This window comes from Macrobrachium rosenbergii, chromosome 51 (assembly GCF_040412425.1).
Source record: "Macrobrachium rosenbergii isolate ZJJX-2024 chromosome 51, ASM4041242v1, whole genome shotgun sequence".
Classification (NCBI taxonomy): domain Eukaryota; kingdom Metazoa; phylum Arthropoda; class Malacostraca; order Decapoda; family Palaemonidae; genus Macrobrachium; species Macrobrachium rosenbergii.
In genome coordinates, this window is record NC_089791.1 from 16233476 (window position 1) to 16247454 (window position 13979).

A 13979-nucleotide genomic window follows, 5' to 3' on the forward strand; every position below is an offset into this window, starting at 1 on the left:
AGTCTCTTCAGACTTATGCTCGAAGTAGGAGGTAGGCATCTAAAAGTTTATGAGTACTAGTCTTTTTTAGCTACTGCTCTCCATCAGACAAACACCAAGAGGTTTCTCACATAGAAGAATTTTTATTCTTTCGGTTTTATGATACCGTTACAAGAAATTTTTTCGTTAGGCATTTGTTCTGTATCCAAGTAGCCTCTCTCTCTCTCTCTCTCTCTCTCTCTCTCTCTCTCTCTCTCTCTCTCTCTCTCTCTCTCTCTCTCTCTCTCTCCATGAAATGTCTTTCCATCCCAATTCCTTTTCCCTCGAGTGCATTATTCTCGCATCCCCTTTAACTCAATTTTCCTTGTAAGATCCTCTACCCAAAAATTGGGCAAAATGTCTCTTTTCACCAGCGACCACTTACCTACTTCCCCAATCACACAACTGCTCTTAAGTAACTCTCCAATGTATGTAAATCATAAAATGCAAGATTCTGATGCAAATTCCAAGAGACGAAATGCTCCAGATGCGGTTGATGGCAAGGCGCATACGGCCATCGGATATGTTATTTTGAGCATTTTGAAACATATTTTTGCGATAAAGAACGCTTTTCGTTTGTTGTTTTCTTTGTTTCCGGCTTAATTTACGGAAATTGAACAGACATAGGAGATATTACAGGAGACGTGATAATAAAAAATTAATGTTTGTCCAGTGTCTTATTGGGAACACTCAATTCCCGCCTAAAATTGAATTGCTCTTCCTTCGAATACAGAAGTGCATTGATCACATTAGCTAAGGCTTGCAAGCGTTTTGTATTTCTCTCCTAGTTTTTTTTTAATTTACGTCAGCAGATTATGTAGCGAATTAATATGAGACTCATTCAGGCTTGAACGAAGCATCAACTCATCGATGTTGATGGTAGGACGCAAAAGATATCGTATAAGATGTTAACTTAAGATAAGGAGTTTTTTTCTCTCTATCCTGAATGTACAAGGTTCTTCGAAGCATTTCTCATAGGATGAAGACTCGGGGCTGGAAAAGTAGATTTATCTGGTAAAAAATAATTAAATTCGATAAAAAAGAAAAAAAATTAAGCAAGACCGTTAGTTGATCTGATTGGGAGGTGGGGGGATGGGTCTACCAGACAAGCGGAACAGTGGACCAAGTCATTGTGTCCTGAACGGAAAAAAATCCCAGGTAAATATACTCTAATCGTTTTACCCCCAAGAAGGGTGAACTACATTGTTTGCTTTTTACCTTAGAATATTGTATACTTGAATTTGCTTAATAGTTCATTAATAGGGATTCTTCTGAAAATGTAAGATAAAGAACCCCTGTAGCACTATCTCGCCATGTTAGGCCTACTACTCAGTCCTCCGAGAATAAGGCGTCCATAGTTTTAGGTTTTCTTTTCCTGTTTAATGCCCCTGTTTTTCACTTTTTTTTTTTTTTTGTTAAATGGGTGAGGTATTTCAAGAAAAATACGCGTATAACTCGATTATTCATATACTGTGCCTGAATACATTAATACAAATATTAGAATACTTGGGAATTTCGTATACAGAATATTTCAGGGCAGACTTTTCCTGCGCCGGAAATCATTATAGGTTACATGCCTTAGGAGCTGAACAAAGTTTTATCATCGTTATAAAAGCGTGTACTTTCCCCTCCCCCTTTCTCCTTCCTTCTTTTCTTTGTTTTTTGTTGTTGATGCATCCCTTTTTTTCTACAATTTTACTAGGTGAGAAATATTTTGTTTATTCCAGGCGAAAAAATATCTTTGCTTCTTTTCCTACAGTCTTTTTCGGCGTGAAAAGTATTTTGAGCCAAAGCGACGGCCAACTGCGCACCTTGAGATTTCATGGGATTTTGCAGCGTTGCAAAAAGATTAAGCGCTCTGGAGTGGCTGTTTGGGATGGGATCACGTGAGACCTCGTTATCTTGCATATGGCTCCGCTGTCATCAGGGGACTTCAGCGTGCTTTCTTAATGGCTCAGGGAAAAGGGTGTATTCCATGATATGCCATAGGTGTTACACGATATTGTTTTAAAGATTTAGTATTTTTAGGTCTAAAATAAATGATTCCCCTCTCTCTCTCTCTCTCTCTATATATATATATATATATATATATATATATATATATATATATATATCCTGGAAACAAAAATATGTGCAAAAGAATGCATTTTAGATTATGCTCATTGTAATACACACACACACACACACACATATATATATATATATATATATATATATATATATATATATATATATATATATATATATATATATATATATATATATGGAGAAATAGATATATATATATATATGTATATATATATATATATATACATATATATATATATATATATATATATATATATATATATATATATATATATATATATATATATATAGAGTATAATCAATATATTTTAAGATCTGTGAAAAATATCTTTGAAATATAATAAACATAAACTATGTGATTAAAAAACCGTAAGCAGACAGTCCTTTTTACATGTTTTCGCCTCAAAAGAGAAATGTTTTCTAGGGAGCGTTAGAAGTTTTCTCTTCTTTGCCATTTAAATTTAGTAGTTTATTCAGGAATGTAGACACTTTTAATGCAAAGGACTAACTTTGAAGCTAGTGAACCAAGATCTGAATACGAGAAGTTTGCCAAAGTACCTTGCTGTAGCCGTAGGTCCAACGTTGTTTACTCTTCCGTGATGTATGTAAATGCAATAGCTGTCACTACGCAACTGATGAACTGTCGGCAACGTGCTGTTGCTATGGATGCCAGGAAGATGCTGTGGGCTTTGGAGAGAAAGGAAGGGAGCAGGATGAGGAGAGAGTAGTGGAATTCCTTCCATTCCTTGTACCAATTCCTCCTCCTCCTCCTGAGTTATCAAACATTTCAGGATACTTTGTTCAGCAACAAACAGCAACTCCCTTCCCTCGCAAAATCAACTTTCTTGGATTTTTGGTTGTCATGGCTGAGTCTGGATGTATGGGTGTCAGCACGAGAGAGGGATGAAGTTTTGATTGCACACTGAAGACTTTCTCCCTCTCCCCCCGACAACACCCCCCCACTTTTTTTGCTCGTGGAAATTATCAGCATTTCACTACGCTTTATTATAGGCTCATCTATATTTTTCATGATGCATATTTCCCTGAAATGGGGAATTTAGTTCTTGGGATGTTCTTGTTTTTGAAATTCGGATGTCATGCTTGAATTATTTTCGCTTACTTATGATATGAAGCTTTGTCTCTTTCTGTAAGAACCTGCCATTTAATAGGATTTCTCTTTTCAATGAAAATTGCTAATACATTTTCATTTTCCACTTGACTGTATAATGAGAGTAGCCTATGTAGGCTATATGTCACTGTAATGAGTCGAACTTCTTATGGTCTTGTATAAAATCCTTCAGCAATGCGTCAGAGCTAAACATATTCGCCCTGATTTATGTGTTTTTAAGTTCGGATAATCTTTCTTTAATTTATAATTTAATTGGAATTAGAAATTGTAATTTATACTGAACTACTAAGTAATTGACATGGAATAATTTCGAAGATTGAGTCAAATTAGCTTCGATAACAGCTGAGTTTAGAATTCAGTCATTTTTTCATGCATGCTCATGTCTGTGTAGACAAAGCGAGAAGATTTAAGAATTTTCGAAATGCATACGATAGGGTAGTAAAAGCTCCTGCATACTGGAGTATCACCTCTGAAGAACTGTATACAGCGAAGTATAAATGAACAGACAAGTAGCTAGCAAGTGATTCATTGTCCCTGGAACTATTCAAGTACCTTAGATTGAAGTATATACACATTTTGTCCCATTCGTCGATGCTGGCGTTTTCCCATTAGCTAAAATTTAAACTTTTGTGTGGACTGAATTTACGATGTATAGAAAAATTCAATTGTGATAAGTATTATTATCCCTTTTCTGTAAATTCTGCTAATAGAGATTACATTCCAGATTGATTCTTGCATCCTTATCTGTTAAGATTTTATTATTTAAAAACTTGGTTAATAATGTAAAAGTAGTTTTAGCATACAACAAAGTTAAACCTAGGTAAGTTTAGAGTTATTAAAGCTAGGATAACTAGGTATTAATGAGCCAAATAAGAACGATAATTTTGTCAGAATCTTTCAAAGGATGATGCATAGAAGCTGCAGTGGATGAAGTTTAAGGGTAACTAAATGGATGCTGGCAATTTTTCAGAATTCCCCCCATCTGACCTGTAAAATTAAACGTTATGCTGTGTGTATCTTTCTTCAAAGATCACCACCGTCTCACTTAGGGTGTTTAACTGTTGACGCTGTTGTCAGATTAAATTAATCAAGGTTGCATTTCTTGTGTTATAAATTGTAGAAATTAATTTAGACTTGAAAAATTACAGGATACTTCGTTAATGCCGATACAATACCAAGGTTAAAATCTAGTACTATGCTTTTCGAAATTGTATTCTTATTATCAATGAAATAACTGATTATGGAAGTGGAGTTTGCCACATCATGTGGATGGACTATACATTCAGTGGCACTCATTACTCTTCTAAATTTCGTTTCATGCTCCGGAAAGTTACATGTTAGCAACGGTCATATCCTGGTGAACTCTGCTGGCTAACAGGCGAACCTAAGTGAGGTAACATATGGATTGCCTCTAGGTACATGCAAAATCCTTTGTTAAGGTGCATCAGACCTATATGGAACTCACTGAAATTGAGGCTTTAGAGAGTAACAAAACGAAAACTGATAAGTCAGTTTAGAGACGAATCTTAGAAGAATATCAGTATTATCAGGCGTTGTTCCCACTTCTCTTAAACTTAGAAAAGTGGCCTACTGTCGGCTAACTTGAAGTTAGTATCACAAATTCTATCTAATTTACCCATCCCCCCCACAAGAAGTTTAAATAGCTTGGCTTGTATTTACCGGATATGTCAGTATGGGCTAGGAACTACTCTGCCCTGCAAGCTTTGTGCTTTAGCTGTGAAAGGTGCAGTCAGACGTCTAAATAAGGAGAAGCAACTGAATGAAGAACTCGGTGAATGTGCCAAGAATTTAAGCAATGGAAATCTCCTAGAGCCTAATGCAGGTGATGGCAGTTGAACAGGAACTTAAACACCACTTTGCCCTCTGAGTAGAACTAGATAACGGGATGTGAACCCAATTACAGGCCCTGAAGCCAGAGCGAGGTGCCAGGGTTGAGTCACCCAAGATGTGTCGACTTGCAGTCTCAGAACAAATCAGTATCCACAGTTGGAGATAACAACTGAAGGTGCAGATCCAAATAAATTTAGATTTACAGACCCATATATATAGGAACATGACTTCTGGAAATTTACACGCATTCACCCAATATGAACTCAGTCAAGCTGGAGGAACAAGTGCTCCCTTGCATAAGCAAGCTAGAGAACACAAGAAAAAAGCATGATACACTGACTGCATGTAAGGAGGCTTTACACTCCTTTCTTTCAGAAGCAATCAAACGCAGAGTAGCATTTCACTCCACTAAGGCTGTCAGTATTGTTAACAGAAAGTTAATTGATGAGAAGCCGTATTTTAACAGTGACGTTCTAGATGGATTTGTTGAAGACCTTTTCACCTACAAATCCTCAGATTCTTTGATTGATTAATAAATTTAAACTGGTACTGCCATGACCACGAAAATGGCAATTTCATGGTCGGTAAAGTCCTTGAACCTGTGTATAGCATTTGCGGTGTGTACAGCACAAATGCTATACACAGTTTCAAGGACTTTACCGACCATGAAATTCCATTTTCTGTAGATATCGAAATTACACTCTGTGTAAAGATATGAAAGAGACAACTAAAGGACATGTAGCAGTAAAAATGGAATTAGCGTTTCATATAACAGGGCACTGGGAATTCCACACATTTCAAGGAATCAGTGGTGAATCGTTGTGTAGCATATGGTACTCGGCACCCATCCATTTGGAGAACAGGATCTTCGCTATTTCTTTTGTGAATAACAATGTCCATACTTCGTATTCCACAATCGAAGCTCTAGCAGTGAAGGCACAACAAGGAAAGATCACCCTCATCTTCTTTTAGAAACCACAACAAAATAAGTTCGTGAGATTCCATAAGTTCTTATTCATCTCGCCGAGATTCTTCAGTAAGTAAAACTAGGGTCTCAGCCTGGAATCAGTTTACCTTTAGCAAATACTAAAGTGTATTTCACCAAAACTTAGTATTTAAGCATGCCTGCCCGGAGGTTCGCGTTATAGAAGAGCTGGACAATTCGACCAACAGTTAGAGAGTGGGGTCCACGTAACTCACAAAACATGTGGAATAGACATTGCTGCAATAACTAGAATGTTATAAAGAGTTGAGCAATTGTAGCTGCTGTATGGAATATTCTAGCTAAGAACTCATTTATTGGTCTGTATAGTTGCCCTTGGCAACTTACTGCTGAGCTATACAGGGCGAACTGGAGATTAATGTTAATTTATGAGCTAATTGACTCGCATTTTGTAGAAGTGTTGACATCGTGTTGCTAGTTCTTGATTTAGCAACATGATCTAAAGCATAGAAAAGAACATCAAAAACTCGTAAATAGGACAATCCATTCAATTTGTATGCCAAAACGTAAAATTTTACGAGCCAAATGGCGACAGTCTTCGTAAATGGTCGCCATGTTCAAGTTTCAAGTGGCTGGGACAATTTGCTTTGAGAGTGAACCAAGGTAGAATAGTCATGGCAATTTTCCTGCTTGGATCACCAACTGAACAATAATTTCATTTGACCTTCCCCTCGCCCCAAGCTATGAATGAAAAAGAAATAAACAAATAACTCCCTTTCCAGCTCGGAGGTTTTGGTTGAAGCAGGGAAATGTTTTTATGAATAAATTTTTTAAAAATCCTCAAATGCATATTTTAGTATGGTTAAAGTTATTGACCTATGTTTACTAGTTTTTCGTCAATATTCATTTGATACTTACATTTTGCAGTTGCTGATGACGAAAATGGTAATGTTATTGAAGTGAATTTGCTGATCATCATGGCAAGTGGTAAATAAAGCCAAGTGCTTCGCGCTGTAAATAAACAAAATGCAACCAACTTTTGTCTCTGTAGAGCGTGTTAGTCATTTGTTTTAATATTTCACCCTATTGTATAGTTGGACATGATTTAGGAGACAGGGAACCCAATAAAATTAAAAGTGATGGCCATTGTTAATGTGAAGTTATATCGCACTTCAGTGTCGTATTGTCTGTGCCAACAACCGATTGTGTATCGCTTTCGTCTCTTCGGAATGTGCATTAGAATACCACATTTCTTTTATTTACATACATTTTGAAAAGATTTTAGAGAATAATTATGTGACTGGGTAGGTAGGTATGCTGACTCTGGTGAGAGGTGGAAATCTTCCTTTTTTCTATGGGAGAAAGGACCATACAAGGTACATTGCATTAAAGGGGACGTGAGAGTGATGCACTGCAGAAAATGTAGTTTTGGTTGAGAGAGAGAGAGAGAAGAGAGAGAGAGAGAGAGAGAGAGAGAGAGAGAGAGAGAGAGAGAGAATGCAAGGGGAAAATGTAAGCCAAAGTGCTTTCTCCCCAGGTGTGTATATCAACCTTTTAGTCAATATTGGCACAGAAATGTCAATTTCATCGAAGGATTGCACTTTAATGCCTGGGAAAGTTTGTGACCAGTTTGGTCAGCTTGTTGCATTTTTTGTTTCGACATTATTTTTCGAACCTTATTTTCCAAGCTTTTTTTTTTTTTTGTTCTTTTCTAAGTCATAAATGTTTTGTAGTTGTTGTTGTAGGTACTGCCTTAATCGTTTATAGGTGATATCATCAAGATATACCCAAGTTATGATTCCTTTTTGAAGTTAAGTCTAAGATCACATATCCTAACCGTTATTTGAAGGAAACTATAAATAATTACTACTGCCTACAATAATGTGTGAAATGTGCAGTTCATATTTACTGAAAATGGTTTGACGACAATAAACGGTGACGTTGTTAAACGAAAAGACGAAGAAAATGTTAAGGAAAACTAAACCGGATGTGACAGGTGTTCAAGTGACAAGTTCGATTTAAGTTAGCAATAAAGAAAAGAACACAAACTGTCGGTGTAAATATAACGGTAACGCCAACGGAGTCTCTCTCTCTCTCTCTCTCTCTCTCTCTCTCTCTCTCTCTCTCTCTCTCTCTCTCTCTCTCTCTCCGTTCTGTTTTAGCTTTTGTTAAGCATTTTAATGTCTTGAAACATAGGTCGTGTGTATGTATGTTTTTTTTCTTTTGATCTATATTGCGATTATCTATTCAACTTACTGTCCTAATTGCTTGAAACTGAAATGATTTCAGTTTGGTCAATTGTTTTGTCTGTTGTTAACGAAATGGGCCTCTTATTCCGTTTTATTCATTCAGACCGAAAAATCACTAAAGTTCTCCTGTATTCTATTAGGATACTGAGACCGAAAAATCACAAAAGTTCTCTTGTATTTCATTAGGAAATTATCAATCTTGTGACGATAAATATATCACTCTGAAGATTATTTTCACTCGTAAAAATGGACTTTTACAAGTACATTTTCATCTCATATTTGGAGTTCAGTAGATAAAGAAGCAGCAATGAGATGTGTGAGATAAATTTCATAGTAATACATACATAAGTGTTTAACTGATTCTTTACTATTTTTCTTGAAAATTTAAGCTCCAAAAAAGTACAAGATGTTGACCGAGTGTTAGAGAAGGCTTCTTGGAAGCTTCATCCACAAGCTTTTGAAACCTCTGAATGAATTGCTCTCTCATTTCTCTATTTACCAAAAATGTCTAATTCATACAACCTGAATGCCGCTCTCTCCACATCAATTCATCCCGGAATACCTCCCGTCTTTCACCTCTGTTCCCGTATCATAAAGTTTAGAATTTTCGTCTCAAAAATGCATCTGCTATGACTCTACTGACTTCTAGCCAGCTGATTAAATTTTCAAGTCAAAAACTTGCATCTCGCCGGCAGTTTTAGTATGCCTGATTTATTTCAGCTTTTTTCTCGTACTTTCCTCAACCGTATGATTTTAACTCCCGTGTAATTGTAGTTTTTACATATTGTATTTAAAATTAAACTGTTTTTCGTTGTTATACAAAGTGTCTGTCGTGTAGTGTCCAAAGTCAACACCTGTCAGGGTATTGCAGTGGTAAGTGGACCTAAATATGCCTAAGAGTCATTAGTATGAAGATCCTTAGGTTACTTACGAATAGGGGAAAACGTTGCTTTTTTTCAGAGGATAAGGAACAATGATTCATGGATATATGTTATATTATGTCATTTTCAAAAACACACACATATATACATGCATATATATTATGTATATATATATATATATATATATATATATATATATATATATATATATATATATATATATATATATATATATATATATATATATATATATATATACATATATATATATATATATATATATATATATATATATATATATATATATATATATATATATATATATATATATATATATATATATATATATATATATATATATATATATATATATATATATATATATATATATATATATATATAATGCATTATATACACCACTTACAAGGGCAACATGGTTGTTTCGTCTTACTGAACCGATCTGTTAGTTTTCAGCGTAGAAGGAACTTTTGAGTATTGCGTATCTGTATAGGCGCCATTTTAGCATTCGCTTGAAATACCCTATATCTATTTTTTGTTAGGTCTGGATTTTTATTGTGTCATGTTTTTGAACTTTTTCCATCGGTATAGTCAAAGAATTCAATCAGCTTTTATTTGTTTGTTGCTGATAGAACGCCTGTATTCTGTCATGTAGTGTCAGGTTAGAACAATTCTGCATAGGCCGTTAAGATTCAGAGAAAATATGAATGCAAAATAATGACTACGTGTATGGAGATTTGGACGTCCGAAGTCAGACTTACGAAAAAAAAAATTATAGCAGTATAATGAACAAAACCATGAATCCATGGACAACTAGCTGTACTGGGATATATAGAAGATTTCAGTGAAGTAAGATTTCAGTAGTTCGAGGTCGTTTTTCTTCTGTGAAATGTCTTCTGTGGGTACATAATCATGGCTGTTAAGGGCCAGATGCTTTGATCAAAATAGCCATACTGCCCTAAAATAGAAGACTGCAGTATCTGCAAAAATACAAAACGAGAAAAATGGCAGATAATGCAGTTTTCCCTTGCCTTACTGCTGATTTTGCAGATATTGCAAATGGGACCCCCTAAATACTCGTGGAAAGCATTGAAAAATCATTCTGAAACTTTAGTAACTTGTGTATTAGTGTTTCAAGAGCCCAGTAGGTGTCATATCTCAGTTTCGGAAATTTTGTAGATACTGCAGTTTTCCATTTTAGGGCGGCATAGTCTTGGGAAGCTATTCTTTTTTGTCTTCGGTCTCTAAGTAGATGACAGAAGACGATCACTATCTTCACAAAGGCTGAAATATATGGAGGGATATGTACGTCACTATATTTCTGCTTGGGATGCGAAGTATGTGGGAGTGGGGTTAAATTATTTCCGGGAATCGCTTAGAGGAAGGAGTCGAATGTCACCTTTTTGGTTCTTTTACCTCGAGGCGAAAATTCTTTACCGTTTTCTGGCACACGGATGCCGAAGGTCCTGCGGGTTAAAGCTCTTCGTAATTAAGATTACTCGAATAAGATTTAGTGGAACGGAGAGAGAGAGAGAGAGAGAGAGAGAGAGAGAGCGTTTTCTAAATTTCACCATTATTCTATGAAGGCCTTTTATTTTAATGTACCAGGAGAAGAATGCGAAAAATTACAATTACTGCGGAATTACACCTGTATCATAAGTCATGATCAGCACGCTAATTAGGTTGGTTTTAATTGATTATTAAATGCTTTTTGATACGAAGGTAACTTGTTCGATGGTTTCATGACTATGTTTTTATTATCATGATCTGGCTATTGGTCGAGTGGATATTGCCGTGACAAGTCATTAAATAAAATGAGTTAATAAGAATTGTTGAAGATTTATTTTTTCTAGATTATTTTCTTTATTATAATTTTCATAACAGTATCTGTCTACGAGCTCTTTTCTCCTTTTTTGCATAACTAGTTAACAGATAAAAGATTTAAGGAAATTAAGCCTTAGAGCAAGTTTTGATTAAAAACATTTAGCAATGAACTGTTGGAAAAATTGCCTGAAAATTTTATGTAAATAACTAACAAGAAATATTGTGGCACAGGGAGAAGACGGGAGGGAAAAGAATAAGCCGTGATAAAAAAACAAGACAGAAATGGAGATACGAGAGAAGTAGTGTGAAAAATCTAGATGACCGAAGAACAAAATTAAAAGGGAAATGAGAAAAAAGCTTGACGTAACTCGTTCGGAGGCGGGATTAGAATTACAAAGAAAGGACGCTTTAGTTTCCAATTTATTTTCAGGATTTTAGGATGGGAATACTAAATTGCATTTTAGTTTCAACAAGGAACACCCGAGTCCGTCTGTGGACAAATGTAGCTATATGTAACCTCCATAGAATGAGTGTGGTTGACAGCCATTCGTTTCCCATTTTCTATAGGATACGAAAATGAATGTTTTTGAAATTAATTTTCTGGCGATTGAAAATGAAGTCCACATATATTTTGATACTTTTTCCTGAGTTTATGACAACGTTTCGTGCAAAGGATGGATAATAACCAGGGAAAAAAGTTCTCGCTTGTCAGTAGTTGTTATTTTAGTTTACGTTGCTGCACATTGAATAGGTAAAAGTTCTTATATTATATATATATATATATATATATATATATATATATATATATATATATATATATATATATACAGTATGTATATACATATATATATATATACTATATATATATTACAGTATGTATATGTATGTATATATATGTTAATATGTATGTATATGTATATATAAACATATGTATATATCTGTATATATATATATATATATATATATATATATATATATATATATATACATATACATATATATATATATATATATATATATATATATATATATATATATATATATATATATATATAAACATATGTATTATATCTATCTATATAAGTATATATTAAATATATATATATATATATATATATATATATATATATATATATATATATTTATATACATATATATATATAATATATATATATATGTATATATATGGATACATAATAATAATGACTGAGGAATGAATGGTATTCATTCAAGAAGTGAGTTAGTCGCAACACGTGTGACGGTAATCGATGAGTCTATACCGTTTCGAGCATATACATGGTGTGTACTGCCTTTTTATTATTATGTTTTTGCAACATCTAACTGAGATGTTTATACAAAAACACGTTGCTTAAATTTAAATCATCCATTCAGTCAGTACCAGAATTCGGTACTTAATTTATTTATCACGTAATTAGTGACTTGACCACGTAGGAAAGTTAAGATAAAGTGACATCGTATTCCAACGTGATTTTTAGATTTTATGGAATCGTGAATTCCATCTTAAGATTTCACTAGATAATATTCTTTCGCTTGCATTACTCGAAGGAACTTGAACATAAGTAAGTTTCTTTTTCACTACGCGACGTTTTTCGTAGTCGTTTTCAATCAGAGTAGTTCTCTACTACTGCTTCCGAGTACGAACTGAAACATTTGTTACATCATATAAGGATGTGGAAATTTGTAGGAGACTGGAAAAACAAATTCTGCTTCTCTCATAAGAATAATGCTTATGAGATATACAGTTAGCTTTAATCTCCATCTTGAATCTGTTTGATTCCACTTTGAAGTTATGAAATTTGATATACAACAGTGCTCAATTTGATATACCACTGTTCACACGTTGTTAGTCAAAACGAGTTTCTAAAAGAAATAAAACAGAAATAAAAACTAGCAATATCACTGTACCAAAGGAAAATGTTTCTTGAATGTCAAGATTTAGAAAGAGTATAAAAGAAAAAAAGTTCTAAAAGTATTTCGCTGATGTTCTTTTATCTTCAGGTAATATAGAAATTCTTTTATTGTTATATATTTTATTCGTTATGCCTTTTCGGTTTCATTCAGCGACAATTGCCACCAGATTCCCAGGCTGGTCTGCCCACGGTGTTACAAATTGCATTACCTTCAAAGCTTCCGATTCAGGAAGTTTATCCAGGGAACTGAATCCTCTCTGACGATATTACCTCGAAGGCTTGCCACAAAAGACGGTGTTCGGGTAGAATTTTTATCCAAATTCAGCTGTAGTCTAGAAATTGTTTAGATTAAAAAAATGTTCTTCCTCCAGGTGCCTTCGTCTGTTATGGCAGAAGGGACCAGATAGGGATAAAGGATTATCGGATTGACACTTGAGATTTTATGAGGAGGGGCGAAGACCATGTCGAAAATGCATCGTGATGTTTGCAACAGCAAAGGCTGTCTGACAACATGGATGGTTGCTTGTGCGTGTCATAGGAAAAAGAGAGGATCCGTTTATGTACTTTTTTTTTATCTGGAAATATTTGACACTCGTGTTTTGACGTGGTCGGAAAAAAACAGTGTACATCATATATTTTTGTTGACGCAGGTGCTTACTGTCCATGTCATCTACTGTTGGGGCAGTGGACGCCGTGGTTGAGTATTGCAGCTCTTTGCCACCGATTTTTACGTCCGTGGTTCGCTCCCAACCTACTTTCCAACAGTCCACCAGCTGCAGATTTGTTCCAGTAAGGTTAAGAAAAAGGTTGAGAAAACGGAAGGCTTTACCCCTTGTGGCGAATGATGACAATATTAACTGTCACTGAAGTGACAATCAGTGAGATCAATCAAGCTGAATACTGGTACTAGGAGTACTTTTTGGGTGTATCAAATAGATACTCGATCATGCATGCCTATGCAAGGTAAACTCTCACCTATACAGTCGAAAATAGACAGTATAAATGCACTCCAGTATACAGTATATATATATATATATATATATATAT

The 13979-nt window shown here is 34.7% G+C and overlaps 1 long non-coding RNA gene across 1 annotated transcript in view; it reads left to right on the plus strand.

Annotated features, from left to right (window-relative positions):
* LOC136833150 (uncharacterized) overlaps positions 1-13450 on the plus strand; it is a 147416-nt gene extending 133966 nt beyond the window's left edge. Inside the window, exon 4 of the long non-coding RNA XR_010851371.1 lies at positions 13304-13450. This is a non-coding gene — a long non-coding RNA (uncharacterized lncRNA). The remainder of the gene's footprint in view (positions 1-13303) is intronic.
* The last annotated feature ends 529 nt before the right edge of the window (positions 13451-13979 follow it).